The sequence below is a fragment of the Artibeus jamaicensis genome, unplaced genomic scaffold (genome assembly GCF_021234435.1).
Source record: "Artibeus jamaicensis isolate MK-2021 breed Jamaican fruit bat unplaced genomic scaffold, CSHL_Jam_final contig_240, whole genome shotgun sequence".
NCBI classification, from domain to species: Eukaryota; Metazoa; Chordata; class Mammalia; order Chiroptera; family Phyllostomidae; genus Artibeus; species Artibeus jamaicensis.
Window position 1 is genome coordinate 25385157 of NW_026521506.1, and position 13805 is coordinate 25398961.

General features: G+C 46.3%; 1 long non-coding RNA gene across 1 annotated transcript; it reads left to right on the plus strand.

Annotated features, from left to right (window-relative positions):
* The first annotated feature begins 418 nt into the window (after nt 1-418).
* Nucleotides 419-5118, plus strand: LOC119044960 (uncharacterized). The gene is made up of 4 exons (XR_005081705.2): nt 419-490; nt 696-802; nt 1177-1458; nt 1999-5118. It is a non-coding gene; the product is annotated as an uncharacterized LOC119044960 (long non-coding RNA).
* The last annotated feature ends 8687 nt before the right edge of the window (nt 5119-13805 follow it).

Genomic DNA, 13805 nt, shown 5'->3' on the forward strand with positions numbered 1-13805 from the left:
ACCCCTGCAGCCAGGTAAAAGAGAGAGCCACGTGGTTTGGGGCAGAGCGAGGACCCCTGCAGTCATGTAGGAGAGAGCCACATGGTTTCAGCAAAGTAAGGGTCCCCTCTTGGCCAGGTGAAGAGAGAGCCATGTGGTTTTGGCAGGGTGCAGACCCTCTCTTTCCCAGGTGAAAGGGGAAACCACGCATCTTTGCCAGAATGGAGATCCCTGTAGCCAGGTGAAGAAGAAAGACATGCATTTGGTGGAGTGTGGACCCCTGCAGCTTTGGTAGAAGAGGCCCATGTGGCTTTGGGGTGCCACCATTGGTCACATGGCCTGGAAAGCAGAAGAGACTTTGACTGGAACTGGGTACAAAGAACTCTTGCCAGTGGACCGTGAGAGGGTACCACATGACTTTGGATTAACTAGAGATCCTCCCTGACTGTCAACACAGCTGACGATGCCAGCAACCTGGAAAAACGAACGTGTGCTCTTTTCCTGATTTACGGTACCCGGAGTTGGGACAGTGGGAGAAGGGAGAGGGGTGTGTGTGTGTGTGTGTGTGTGTGTGTGTGTGTGTGTGTGTGTGTAGGGGTATACTCTAAAGGACTTTGATATTTTAGAGGAGGCGTTAGGCCTGAATAGCATTAACTAAACATTTTGTTTCCTTTTCACAAATGTTTGGCACTGAGAAATGTCTTTCCAATTGGCAGTGGACAGAAGTAACTACTGACATAGCCAGGGGTAGTGGATGCCTATCCCAAATGTCCCTGTGTAACTGGGAACTCTCGCCCTGACTAAAGATAGCAGCTGAAAGAAGGTAAAAGATACTGGGGAACTGGCAACAGTGGTGGACACTAACACATTTTAGGAGGGGCTGGATATGAGGTCACATAGGAAGTTCTAGGTTGAGCATTTAAATGAAGTTGGGTTGAGAGGGAAAGAAAAAGAAGCCATTTGGTCTGAAAGGGTGTAGAGGGAAGTCAGCTACAGGGTCTGGGGTGTAAGGGGGAACCCATGCAGTCTGGATTAAGAGCACATCACATGGACTATACTAAGAAGAAGACAGCAGCAGAGCTGATGTAGCTGTTTGGGGAACTGCCTAACTTTGGGGAACCAAACAGATTCATGAGAGATGCTTGGAGGTGAACTATGACTGGGAATGCTGAGTTGCAGACTTCTGCTTCTCTGAAGGATGTATGGAGAAGCCACTCTCTTGGGACGTGTGCCTCCCTGGACTGCACTATGACACAGCGTAACACGACACATGTTTTCCTGAACCACTACGTGAAGGCTGAGAACCGTGCACCCTAGATCCTGAAGGGAGAAGTGCTATGAGAGGATGGGGACTCTGAAACCCACAAGTGCACATTCCAGAGATGATGGAGACATGTTTGTGCACTCAGCTTAAGAACAGAGAAGGATATGGGGAACTTTCTGGGCATGGATTTGGCTTGTAGCCTTTTGGGGAGCAAGGTAAGTGCTGGTTCTCATGGCAGAGGATGGCTCTGAGCAAGAGTACTCTCAGCCCCGCCCCCTGAGGTTGGAACTCTGTTAATAAAAACTTATTTCCTTCCACACTAATTGTCAGGTCATGTGTCAAAGCACCACATGGCCAAGCCCTGGTTTGCTTGGTTACAGTCCTATTCACTAAGAAATTTTAATTTGATAGAGAAAATCAAACTGTTATCCAACAAGTAGGGAACAGCTGGACATCACTGGCAGCTGGTCTTCTTTTCTCAATTATGATCCAAGAACATGGCTTTCTGGCAAACAAGCTTATTGTACTACACCAGCAATATTCTAGAACCTAGAAATTCAATCCATGCACCCTTTAGAATACCTACATTGGTCTAGACAATATAATAACTCTATCAGATTTATGATAATGGGGAAAAGTGATAAGAAAATGGAATTATTTTTTATTAAACATGATAATATATTGAAAAGATGAATATTTAAAATCTTGTGGGGTAATATTTAGGCAAAAATTGTGGTTTGTTTGTTTTTTGACAGATTCTGCCTCAGGTTTATTGGAACAAACACCCCAGGAGGACACCAGCTCCATGCAGACAGCAGCCTGGGGGTCATACCAGTCCTTCCACCCTCCCATCTGCAGACAGGTGTATACTGTGGGGCCTTCATGGTGGGCTGGGCACCTTTGGGAGCTTAACCATGAGTTGGAGCTGCAGCTGCATCTGCAGTCTGGGACTTGGTTTGAGCCTTGGCTTTGATCTTTAGCTGTCAGAGCCTGAGACCCTTGACAATGAGGCACAAGAAAGTTTCCCAAGATAGGGGCAAGCAATGTAGGCAAGCCAACTGAGCTTGCGTCTGCCACCCTTTGGGATCTTCAGCTTGACCTCCTTGGACTTATTGAGGGTTTTGATAGCCTCGCATTATACAGTCATGGCTCTGATGTTGTCGGCCTGCAGCTTCTTCAGGCCCTTGTACTTTTGACCAAGCAAATGTTCCTCAGAAACTTCAAGTCTACTCCCTTAAAAGATTCATATTATTTTTGTGATCAGGGTTTCTTGATTCCATTTCCATGCCATTTTTGGGACTGGTTATGCATGGTGTGGTTCTTGGACTTGGCCATATCTAGACCCAAGCCCTGAAACCATGTTAACACTAAGATGAATGCTTAGAAGTTCAGCAATATTGGATTTTTCCTCTTAATTTGAGCTGCTTACTTAATTGGTGTAATTTGCTATACATCAGTACTATGTTCATAAGTAATTTGTTCTATTAACCATTTTAATAGCTAGTTGGTTCTATTAACCATTTTAAATTTCACAAATAGCTAGTTGCATAGTAAACAGGGTAGTATGCCTCTTTACAGATCTGAATATGATTCAGATATAAATGTTTCTACAAATATAAATGCTTCATTTCCTAAATTCCAACACTAGCTTATGTATATAGAAATACATCCAGTTGTACAATTTTTAAAGGCCATCATTAGAGAGCAAGTAAGACTGTGGCTTTTTTTAAGCTCCTGATTTATTTCTTCCATTTGTTTTAACTGTTCTCAGATGTAGCTGAATCTTGATCATTCCAGGATGATGGCAGGTAGAATTTGGAGATTAATATGAAAGCAAATTCCTCCTTAGAATTGTAGTTATGTACTGGTTTTGGCACTGTTTAATTAGATATAAGGATGCAGAATCTAACCAGAATTGTTAAGAAAGTAGCTTGCTCAACTGCTAGGGCCATTGGAACTTAACAAAGATCTCCATAAGTGCCACTAACTGATTAGGATTTAAGTTTTCTGACATGGCTCCCATCTAAACTCAGGGCTTTTTTAAGGTATGCATTGAAAATTGTCCTACTTATTGTTCTAATTTGTTTAATGTATCTCATCATCAAACTTCATGTTCTGTACAACCAGGTACTTAAAGTTCCCTATGAAGATCCAACTAATAACTGCATCAAGCCACTACATAAACTTGTCATAATCCATGACAGTTAAAATCTTTTTCCTATTGCATAATAGATTAGTTGTTGATCCACCCAAAATCAATAAACTTTTACTGACCCTGGCCAAGTGGCTCAGTTGGTTGGAGATTCATCCCATACACCAAAAGGTTGTGGGTTCAATCCTCAGTCAGGGCATATACCTAGGTTACAGGTTTGATCCCCAGTTGAGGTCTCTTTCTCTTTTTCTCTGTCTCTTCCTTTCTCTCTAAAATCAATAAACATATCCTAGGGTGAGAATTAAAAAAAAGAAAAAAAACTTTAACTTGAACAAGCCCCCAGTGCTGAATGTCTTTCACCAATGCCCTATGATTTTCTTAATGTTATAAAATGAGTGCCTTTGGTTGTTCTTTAATTCTTCTTGAGTTGTCTTAGCCATTGTATAGGATATTGTGAAGAAACCTTACTGAGACCATGCTAAATCAACATCTTGAGACAGGCTTTCCCTTGGAAAATTTCTCTAAGTTTGAGAGGTGCCTTATAAAACTCTTGTAAGCAAATGCCCTAGTTACAGGATTGACAACTTTCCAACCACAGGAGTCCCACCAAATGACTAAATAGACTTGGAGCAGGTAGCCAAATCATAGAATTTATATGGAAAAAACTGGCCTGATAATCATTAACACTGTCTGCCAACAGATTTTGATCAACAGGAGGAAATGTGAACCCTGGGGGAAAATACATCTGTCAAAATGAACTTGTGAAGTTCATTGGGACCAAATTCATAACCAGAGTCTAGGGGCAGTTGCTGACAAAGACCTCTCACATACTCTGCATGTCAGGAAAGCCATAAATTGAGCTTTCAACTTCCTGTATTATGCTTCTGTTACCTGAGTCAACCATTATAAGGGAGTTCTTAGATTCATCTTTCAGCCAATGGACTGACACCTGCCCCATCCAATCAGAGCTGCAAAATTATATCCTCATTTGCATCTATTCTGGACAATCAGAATGCATAATGGTGACCAATCAGAACTGCACAATTTGGACCAATGGGAACTGTATTATTTTGAAACTTCATTTACATAAAATGGACCAAATTGGGAACCTGGGAGGGAACTTTCTGTATAAAAGGTGCCACCCCACTTTGTCTCAGCGGAGTACACTTTCAGTTTTCCACTGGAGGCTGTTTTCCCAGTTTGCAAACTGTTCACCTGAATAAATTTGCTCATTGCTGTACCTCTTTGGGAATTTTTGCTGACAAAACTGATTGTACTATTTTTTTTTCAAGATTTTATGTATCTTTAGAGGGGAAGGGAAGGAGATAGGGAGACAATATTATTGTATGGTTGCCTCTCATTGGCCCCCTGCTGGGCACTGGCCTGCAACCCAGGCATGTGCCCTGACTGAGAATCAAACCATGATCCTCTGATTCACAGGCCTGCACTCAATCCACTCAGCTACACCAGCCAGGGCTGATTGTACTATTTTATATTCCTACCAGCAGTATATGAATAATCCAGTTTTTCTTCATTTTTGCCAACATTTGATTTTATTGTTTCTTATTTTGGCAATTTTGATAGCTGTTCTGATATTCTACTGGGTTTAAATTTCCTAATGGGTAATCATGTTGAACACCTTGTTTATTTGACACTCATGTATCTTCTATTTTGTAGACACTAGTCCTTTGTTGGGTATGTGGCTTTTACATTTTTTCCCTATTCTGAAGCTTATCTTTTCATTATATTTATTGGATATTTCAGAGTAAAAGTTTTGAAATTTGATAATATTTATCAATTTTTTCTTTTATAGGTTGTGGTTTTGTTGTCCTATCTTAGAATTCATTATTTACCCATAGATCCCAACATTTTTCTCTTCTTTTTTCCCTAAAAGTTTTATACTTTGCACTTAAAATCAAGACTGTGATTGATTTTCAGTTAATTTTTATGTAAGATTGTGAAACATGGATTGAAGTTCATTTTTTGCTTATTGATGTCCAATTGGTCCAGTATCATTTGTTGAAAAGACCTGACCTCTATTAAATTGATTTCATACCTTTTTCATAATTCAGTTACACATATGCATATGGATGTGCTTCTGTGTTTTCTGTTACACTGATCTATATGTTCGTTATCTGCATATACCACTCAGTCTTGACTACTATAGCTAATTAATGTCTTGAAAATGGATAAACCAATACTTCCTACCTTATTCTCCTTTTTCATAATTGCTTAGCTACTCTACTTTCTTAAAAGCTTTTTTAAAAAATTTATTTATTTATTCTTGCAGGGAAGGAGAAAGAGGGAAACATCAATATGTGGTTGCCTCTCATGTGCCCCCTACCAGGCACCTGGCCCAAAACCCAGGCATGTGCCCTGACTGGGAATCGAACCAGTGACCCTTTGCTTTGCAGTCTGGCACTCAATCCACTGGGCCATACGAGCCAGGGCTAGCTACTGTACTTTCTTTACCTTTGTCTATAAATGTTTGAATAATCTATATGTACAAAAAAATTTTGCTGAGATTTTGATAGGAATTACATCAAGCCTGTATATCAATTTAGGGATAATCCACATCACTTCTATGTTCAGTATTCTAATACATATATATATATATATATATATATATATATATATATGGTATGTCTATTTATTTAGATATTTGACTTCAGTATTTTGTACCTTTAAGCATGCAATTACAGTACATGTTTTGTTAAATTTATGCCTATGTATTTTTGAGCAATTATAACTGGTGTTGCATTTTTATTTTCAATCCACTGAGCTACACCAGACAGGTGCATTTTTATTTTCATTGTTCATATATTCATTGTTAGTTTATGGAAATGTAACAGATTTTTACATGTTTTTATTATATTCTGCAATCTTGTTGAGATCACTTATTTGTTCTCAGAATTTTTTTATGATTATTTAGGATGTTCTATGTATACAATTATGTCACCTAGAAATATTAACAGTTTTAGTTCTTCCTCTCCCATCTATATGGTTTTCAGTTACCATTATTATCCTTGTCAGGATGGGTGGGGTAGGACAAAATGGCAGCTTGACTACACATGGCAGCTGTACTATGATCCAAAATGGCAGCTGACATCAAACCAGAGAGCCAAAAGGGAGGGCTTTGCTAAATTGGATATCTGCATAGTAACCTGAGCCTGAAGAAAACCACCAATGATGTATTGCTGCTTTGTTCAAAGGGGACCAATCTCCAGCTCCCACAGAGAGCCAATGAAAATAAACCCCCCCACATTTTCCTGCTCCAGTGGGCTGTGACTTCTCTGGCCCCACACTTTGCAGACCATAGAATCTTGCCCAGGTGCACAAACCCAAATAAAGCTCTGTACTGCCTGACTTTCTGGCCGATTGGCATTTCTTCCTTGGCGGAGCCTGAGAAAACCTTTCATTTGCTGTCAAAACCCGGGAGGAGTTGTCTCCTGAAGAACGCTCCTCTCCCTACTCATCAAGGAGGCCTCGCAGCCAACACACTGGTCCGGAGTAAGAACCAGGGTAAGTGCCATTGTCCTTTAGTTTCTGGTCCCCGAACGCTGATTCCGGGCCCCCATCTGCTGGGGGAGACTGCTGGCACACCAAAACTGCAGTGCTGTGTCGGGGCAACCCTTCTGGGAGAGGCTGTCCCCCCCCCCCCCGCTGAGAGGTTCTGGGCACCAGAGGAGACGTCCCTGGACCCAGACCCCCATTTTTACTAGACGGGATCAGCAGATTGGGTTGAGGGACGCCGATTCCCAGTTGCTGATCCTCGTGGGACCAGGAATGGGAGGGCAGGAGTCTAAGCCAGATCCTAAGTCACCTCTAGGGTGCCTTCTGAAAAATTTGCCAGCAACTGACCTTGGCCTCAAGCGAAAATGGCTGATTTTTCTATCCACTATGGCCTGGCCATTATATCAGCTCAATAATCGTGAAACCTGGCCTTCTGAAGGCACTTTCGATTCCGTTACCCTTACTGACCTAGATAATTTTTGCAGATACACTGGCAAATGGTCTGAGGTCCCCCACATTCAGGGCTTTTGGGCCTTGCAATCCCGCCCGGATCTGTGTGCCCAGTGCTCCACAGCCCAAGTTCTCCTCACCCGAGGGAACCCTGAACCCATCTGGCCTCATAAGCCTACTGCCCCAGAACCTCCCTGCTCCTTTTCTGACTCCCCTGAAGATCTTGCTTCTCCTCCCCCTCCCCCTCCTTATCAGCTCCCACCAAAGGCTACTGCAGCCCTGGCCCTCCCCACTCAACCAGATTCTCCCCCTCCCTCTGAAGACCTTTCTTCCCAGTTAGCTCACAGACTCGCTCCTGCCTGAATGTGGATCCCCTAGACTCCGGAATCTGCCCCCTCTGGGAAGTGGCGGGAGCAGAAGGTGTCATTCGGGTCCATGTCCCTTTTTCACGCACTGACCTCTCTTCAATTGCAAAACGCCTAGGCTCGTTCTCCACTACCCCTGCCAATTTTATCAGGGAATTCCAGTACCCAGTCCAGGCTTATGACCTGCACATCATTTTAACTTCCACCATGACCCTGGACCAGTGCAACCGCGTCCTGACTGCAGCTGGGGCTCATGCAGACCAAACCCACGTCACCAATCCCCTCATGCCAGTAGGGGCTGAAGCCGTGCCAGAGGTGGAACCAGGCTGGGGCTACCAGGTAGGACAGACGGGTTGAAGGTGCCCCGACCAAATGGTCAAGTGCCTGATAGCAGGTATGCACCAATCTGCCCGGACAGCAGTCAATAAGCTCAGGGAGGTCACCCAAGGCCCCGAAGAAAATCTGGTGCTGTTTCTCAACAGACTAACTGAGGCCATGGTGCTCCATACCCACCTTGACCCAGCTTGTAACACTGGGGTCACAGTCTTAGCTACTCACTTTATATCCCAGTCGGCCCCAGACATTAGAAGGAAACTGAAATAGGCCGAGGATGGCCCCCAAACCCCTATCTGAGATCTGGTAAATATGGCATTTAAGGTTTTCAATAACCCAGAAGCAGAGGCTGAGGCTGCTCGCCAGGCTCACCTACAGCAAAAGGTGGCCCTGCAAACCCAGGCCATCCTAGCTGCCCTACGGCCAGCGGCAAACACTGGCTCGGGGGCGAAGCCTAAGTCCGGGCCAAAGGACACCCCACCGGGGGCCTGTTTCAAGTGTGGCAAAGAAGGGCACTGGGCCCACAAGTGTCCTTAGCCTCGGCCACCAACGAAGCCTTGCCCCGATTGCCAACAGCTTGGCCACTGGAGGGATGCCTGTCCCCTTAGAGGCTCGTCCCTGGTGCCTCCAAGTGGGGGACCAGCCGATCAAGGTGTGGACTCTTCCCTGGCCCAACGGGAAACCTCGGACTCCTAGGCGATTGAAGCAGCCCAGACTCAAAGACCCCCATCACCCTTGCCAAGCCCAGGGTAATGCTGCAGGTAGCGGGTAAGTCTATCTCTTTCCTAGTGGACACGGGGGCTACCTACTCTGTTTTACCATCTTTTTCAGGACCTCTTACTCCTTCCCAGATCTCGGTCATGGGGGTTGATGGGACCGTGTCTTACCTATGGTGAACCCCCCTGCTTAGCTGCAGTCTGGACGGCTTTCCTTTTTCCAATTCATTCCTTGTAATACTCTCCTGCTGTATTCTGCTTCTAGGACGGGGATGTTCTCCAATTATTAGGCACCACTCTTCAGCTTGCGCAAAAACCCAACCCCTTCCTCCTCCCCTTAGCCTCCTGCTGTTGGAGAACCCAACTCCTCCAGCTCCTCCCATTTCCCCTTCCCTGGTCAACCCACAAGTATGGGACACGTCTATCCCAACTGTGGCTTTTCATCACCTGTCTGTCGTCATCCGCCTGAAACAGCCCAACGTTTTCCCATCCTGATCCCAATTTCCTATCTCCCTCATAAACTTAAAAAGATTACACCCTATTATCACCCGCCTCCTAGACCAAAAACTTCTTGTCCCTGTTAATTCTCCATGCAATGCTCCCATTCTCCCGGTGAAAAAGCCGTCCGGAGCCTACCGCCTGGTCCAGGACCTTAGACTCATCAACGAAGCGGTCATCCCTATCCACCCGGTAGTCCCTAACCCCTCTACTATTCTCTCCCACATTCCTCCTAATACAACCCACTTCTCAGTCCTAGACCTCAAAGATGCCTTCTTCACTATCCCCCTACACCCGGAGTCCCAGTTTCTTTTCGCCTTCACATGGACAGACCTTGACACTGCTCTGTCACAACAGCTCACGTGGACAGTCTTGCCACAGGGGTTTAGAGATAGCCCCCATTTACTTGGTCAGACTTAGCCTCCTGTGACCTAGGCTCCAGCAAGGTCCTCCAATATGTAGATGACCTCCTTCTCTGCAGCCCCACTTTACAGGACTCCAGACAACATACTGCAAATCTCCTTAACTTCCTTGCCCAAAAAGGATACCGAGTCTCTCCTGACAAGGCTCAGTTGTCAAGCCAGCAAGTCACCTGCTTAGCTCTCTCTCTCTCTCTCTCTCTCTCTCTCTCTCTCTCTTTCTCTCTCTCTCTCTCTCACCTACCTCGCGCAGCCTTACAGCAGACTGCATTCAACTCCTCCGTAATCTCCAACCACCTACGACAGGAGATCAAATTCTCTTTCTTGGGGCTAGTTGGATTTTTCAGACATTGGCTCCCCAACTTTGCCCTGCTCGCCAAGCTGCTGTATGAAGTGGCCAGACACTCCTACTGGTCCCCTCACATCCCCCAAGCTAGTGCAAAAAGCCCTTATCATCCTGCAGGACACATTTTTACAGGCCCCCTCCCTTAGCCTTCCCAATCCCTCTCGCCATTTCCATCTATTCACAGACGAGAGGCAGGGAATTGAGGTTGGAGTCTTGGCTCAGCCGGTAGGCCCAACATACTGCCCAGTAGCCTACTCATCAAAACAGCTTGATCCTACCCTATGTGGATGGCAGCCATGCCTCCGGGTATTAGTGAGCGCGGCAGAACTTGGGAAGGAAGCCCTCAAACTCACTCTCTGCCAACCTGTTACCGTATTTTCCTCTCATCGCCTTACGGACCTGCTATCGGACCTGCTATCCCACCGAGCTCTCTCTCTGTCGAGCCCTTCCTGTCTACAGGAATTCCACCTCCTGTTCATTGAGGGGACGGCCCTGTCTCTTCAGCTCTCGCTGCGCCTCAATCCAGCTACCCTCCTTCCGACACCCACTACAGACACAGAGCCTGCCCACTCTTGCCCAGAAGTACTAGACTTCCTGGGTCAGCCTCTGGACCGTATATCTGACAAGCCTCTCCCCAAGGCAGATCTCACTCTGTTTGTAGATGTAAGTTCAGTGCTCCAAGCTTATGGCTGAAGACTAGCGGCCTATGTGGTAGTACTTTGACTGAAACCCTTGAAGCCAATAAGCTCCAAAGGTACCACCTCTCAGAAAGCTGAACTTACAGCCCTTACACGGGCACTCACCCTGGCCCAGGGTAAGAAGGTTACCATCTACACAGGCTCCAAGTATGCTTTCTTGATTGTTCACAGCCACTCGGCTTTGTGGAAAGAAAGGGGCTTCCTCACTACTAAACCTTTGCCCATTGTTAATGCCTCCCTCACTGCCAAACTTCTCCAGGCCACAGATCTGCCTGCTGCCATAGCAGTGGTCCACTGTAAGGGTCACCAGGCCTCACAGGACACTGTTTCCCAAAGCAATGCCTAGGCGGATGCTGTGGCTTGAGAACTTACCGCACATGCCCCACCACACCCCATCCTCTTTCTGACCACCGATATTCACCCCGCCTATACCCCACCCCCAAGAGTACTCCACCCTCCTCCAGCAGGGCCGGTACCCAGGAAATGAGGGTGGGTCTTCCTCAAAGGAAAAATAGTCCTACCCCAAGAACAGGCCACTGCACTTCTCTCTGAAATTCACCAATCTTTACACATTGGTCCAAAAAGCTCTGATGAGGTTTCTAGACCCCTTGTTTATTCATTCCACTCTTTTCTAAGCCATCAAGGAAGCCCACTCTAAATGTGCTATTTGCTCCAAGAAATCCATCCAGGGAGGAATGAAGCCTCAAGTCCCAGGCCACCAACTACGTGGACACCTCCCGGGACAGAATTGGCAGGTCGACTTTACACACATGCCTCCCCATAAGAAATTCCGCTACCTTTTAACTTTTGTTGACACGTTTTCAGGTTGGATTGAGGCCTATCCCACGATGAGAGAAACAGCAAACACAGTAGCGGACTTCCTCCTGAACCACATTATCCCACGATTTGGACCGCCCTCCTCTATTCAGTTGGACAACAGCCCAGGCTTCATCTCCCAAATTGTCCAGCAGGTCTCCACCTCCCTTGGCATCACCTGGAAGCTGCACATTCCTTATCATCCCCAGTCTTCTGGTAAAGTAGAACGGGCTAATGGCATTCTGAAAATCCACCTAACCAAACTTACCATAGAAACCAGAAATTCCTGGCCCTCTCTGCTCCCTCTGGCCCTCACTCGAATACAGGCAGCCCCACAGGAACCAACAGGACTTAGCCCTTTCGAACTACCGTATGGCCACCCTTTCCTTATTAACCATAACCTGCCAGTATAGACTCCCCCTGTGGCCGCCTATCTGCCCTATCTCTCTCTCCTCCAGCATCTTCTCAGTGAACATGCTGACAGAGTTCTTCCTCTGGTGGGGGGGGGGGCAGTGTCTAGTGACAGGCCCAGTCACTCTCCTACAGCCTGGACACCAGGTATTACTCAAGGAGCTCCGACCTGGACCACTCCAGCCCAAGTGGATGGGGCCCCATACTGTTATTCTAACCACCCCCACAGCAGCAAAACTAGTGGGTCAGCCAGTGTGGGTCCACCTCTCCCACCTTAAGCTGGCCCCTGCCTCAAGAAAGTGGTCAGCACAGCTCATAGGAGATACCCAAATCCACTTTACTCAAACACCAGGTTCTCCCGATGAAGTCTCCACAAATCCTCCTTCTCTTCCTTCTTGCTTATCCATCCCTGTCAAAAACCCCTCCTAAACTACAAAGCAAATACATTTGGAGGTTCTTTGTATGTGAAATATATGACAAAGATGGATGGGTAATTTTTCACCCTGTCACTTCTGCAGACTGCCCTCCCTCTGGTTGCTCTACATCCATCCTTCTCTCTGCTCCCAAAAGTAGCTTTAGAGGGCTAGGCAGCTGGACTGCCCAGTATGGATGGCACGCTCTCTGCTTCCTCTATGATCAGATGGATGGTAATTGCAAACTCTGGCCAGACATATATGGAGGCTGCCCCTACTACTATTGCAAATACCTTGAATGGAGTACTCTCCAGCCGTGCCACTTTACCATTTATGACCCATGGGACTCCAAATGGGAACAGGGAGTGAAGGGAAAACTATACCAAAGCCTCTCATATTCTCATCCCCAGAGTTCCATTGAAATATACCAAACTCTTGTTCCAGGACCATGGAATAAAACCCTATTGACTAGTACCATATTAACACATGAACAATCCTTGCAAACACTGATCCGACAAGAAAAACAGGAGAGTGCCCCTTTCTCTTGGCTAAGCCTCATACACCAAGGAATTGAACTCTTCAATATCACTGACATAGGAAACGTGACTGTTTCCTGTGTGCTTTTCTTGACCGCTCCCCTATTACAGCAGTCCCCGTACCCACTCCTCTCAAGGTCATGAACTCCCCAACACCTTTTTTCCTAAAAGATGTACCTCTCTTTCAAAACATAATGAACAGTCCCAAAGTATGTTATACTACTGCGGGTACTTCTTCCTGCAACCAGACCATGCAGATATCGGAAACCACCACCAGCCCCCCAGGTATGTTTTTCTGGTGCAATGGAATGCTGCTGCAAACCCTTAATTCCTCCTTGGCCTTCCCCTGCTTCCCAACCATGCTGACCCCACAGTTTATGCATTATGGAGAAGGAGAGCTCAGGGACAAACTAACCAGGCATAAAGAAAAATGAGTCATCCTCCTGCCCATGCTAGTAGGTCTAACCTTCACCACAACCCTGGCAGCAGCTGGGATAGGCAGCGCTGGGTTAACACACAGTCTCCAAGCCACTCGCCAGTTACGGGCTGAGTTGGAGCAGGCCCTTGATGCCTCTGCCACCACTCTAGCATCTTTGCAGAGACAGATATCCTCAATTGCGCAGGTTGCCCTCTAGAACCGCAGAGCTCTAGACCTACTAACAGCAGAAAAAGGGGGAACATGTCTCTTCCTGCAGGAACAGTGTTGTTTGTATGTGAATGAGAGCGGCATAGTAGAAGAGAATGTTAATACCCCACAGAACCTCAGGGACAAATTACGCCCAGACCCCACCACTCTCGAAACAATAACTCTGTGATGACGTTCCCTACTCTTTACCACCCTAGCCCCGGCCCTAGGGCCAGTCATAATAATCTGCATACTATTAATGCTTGGCCCC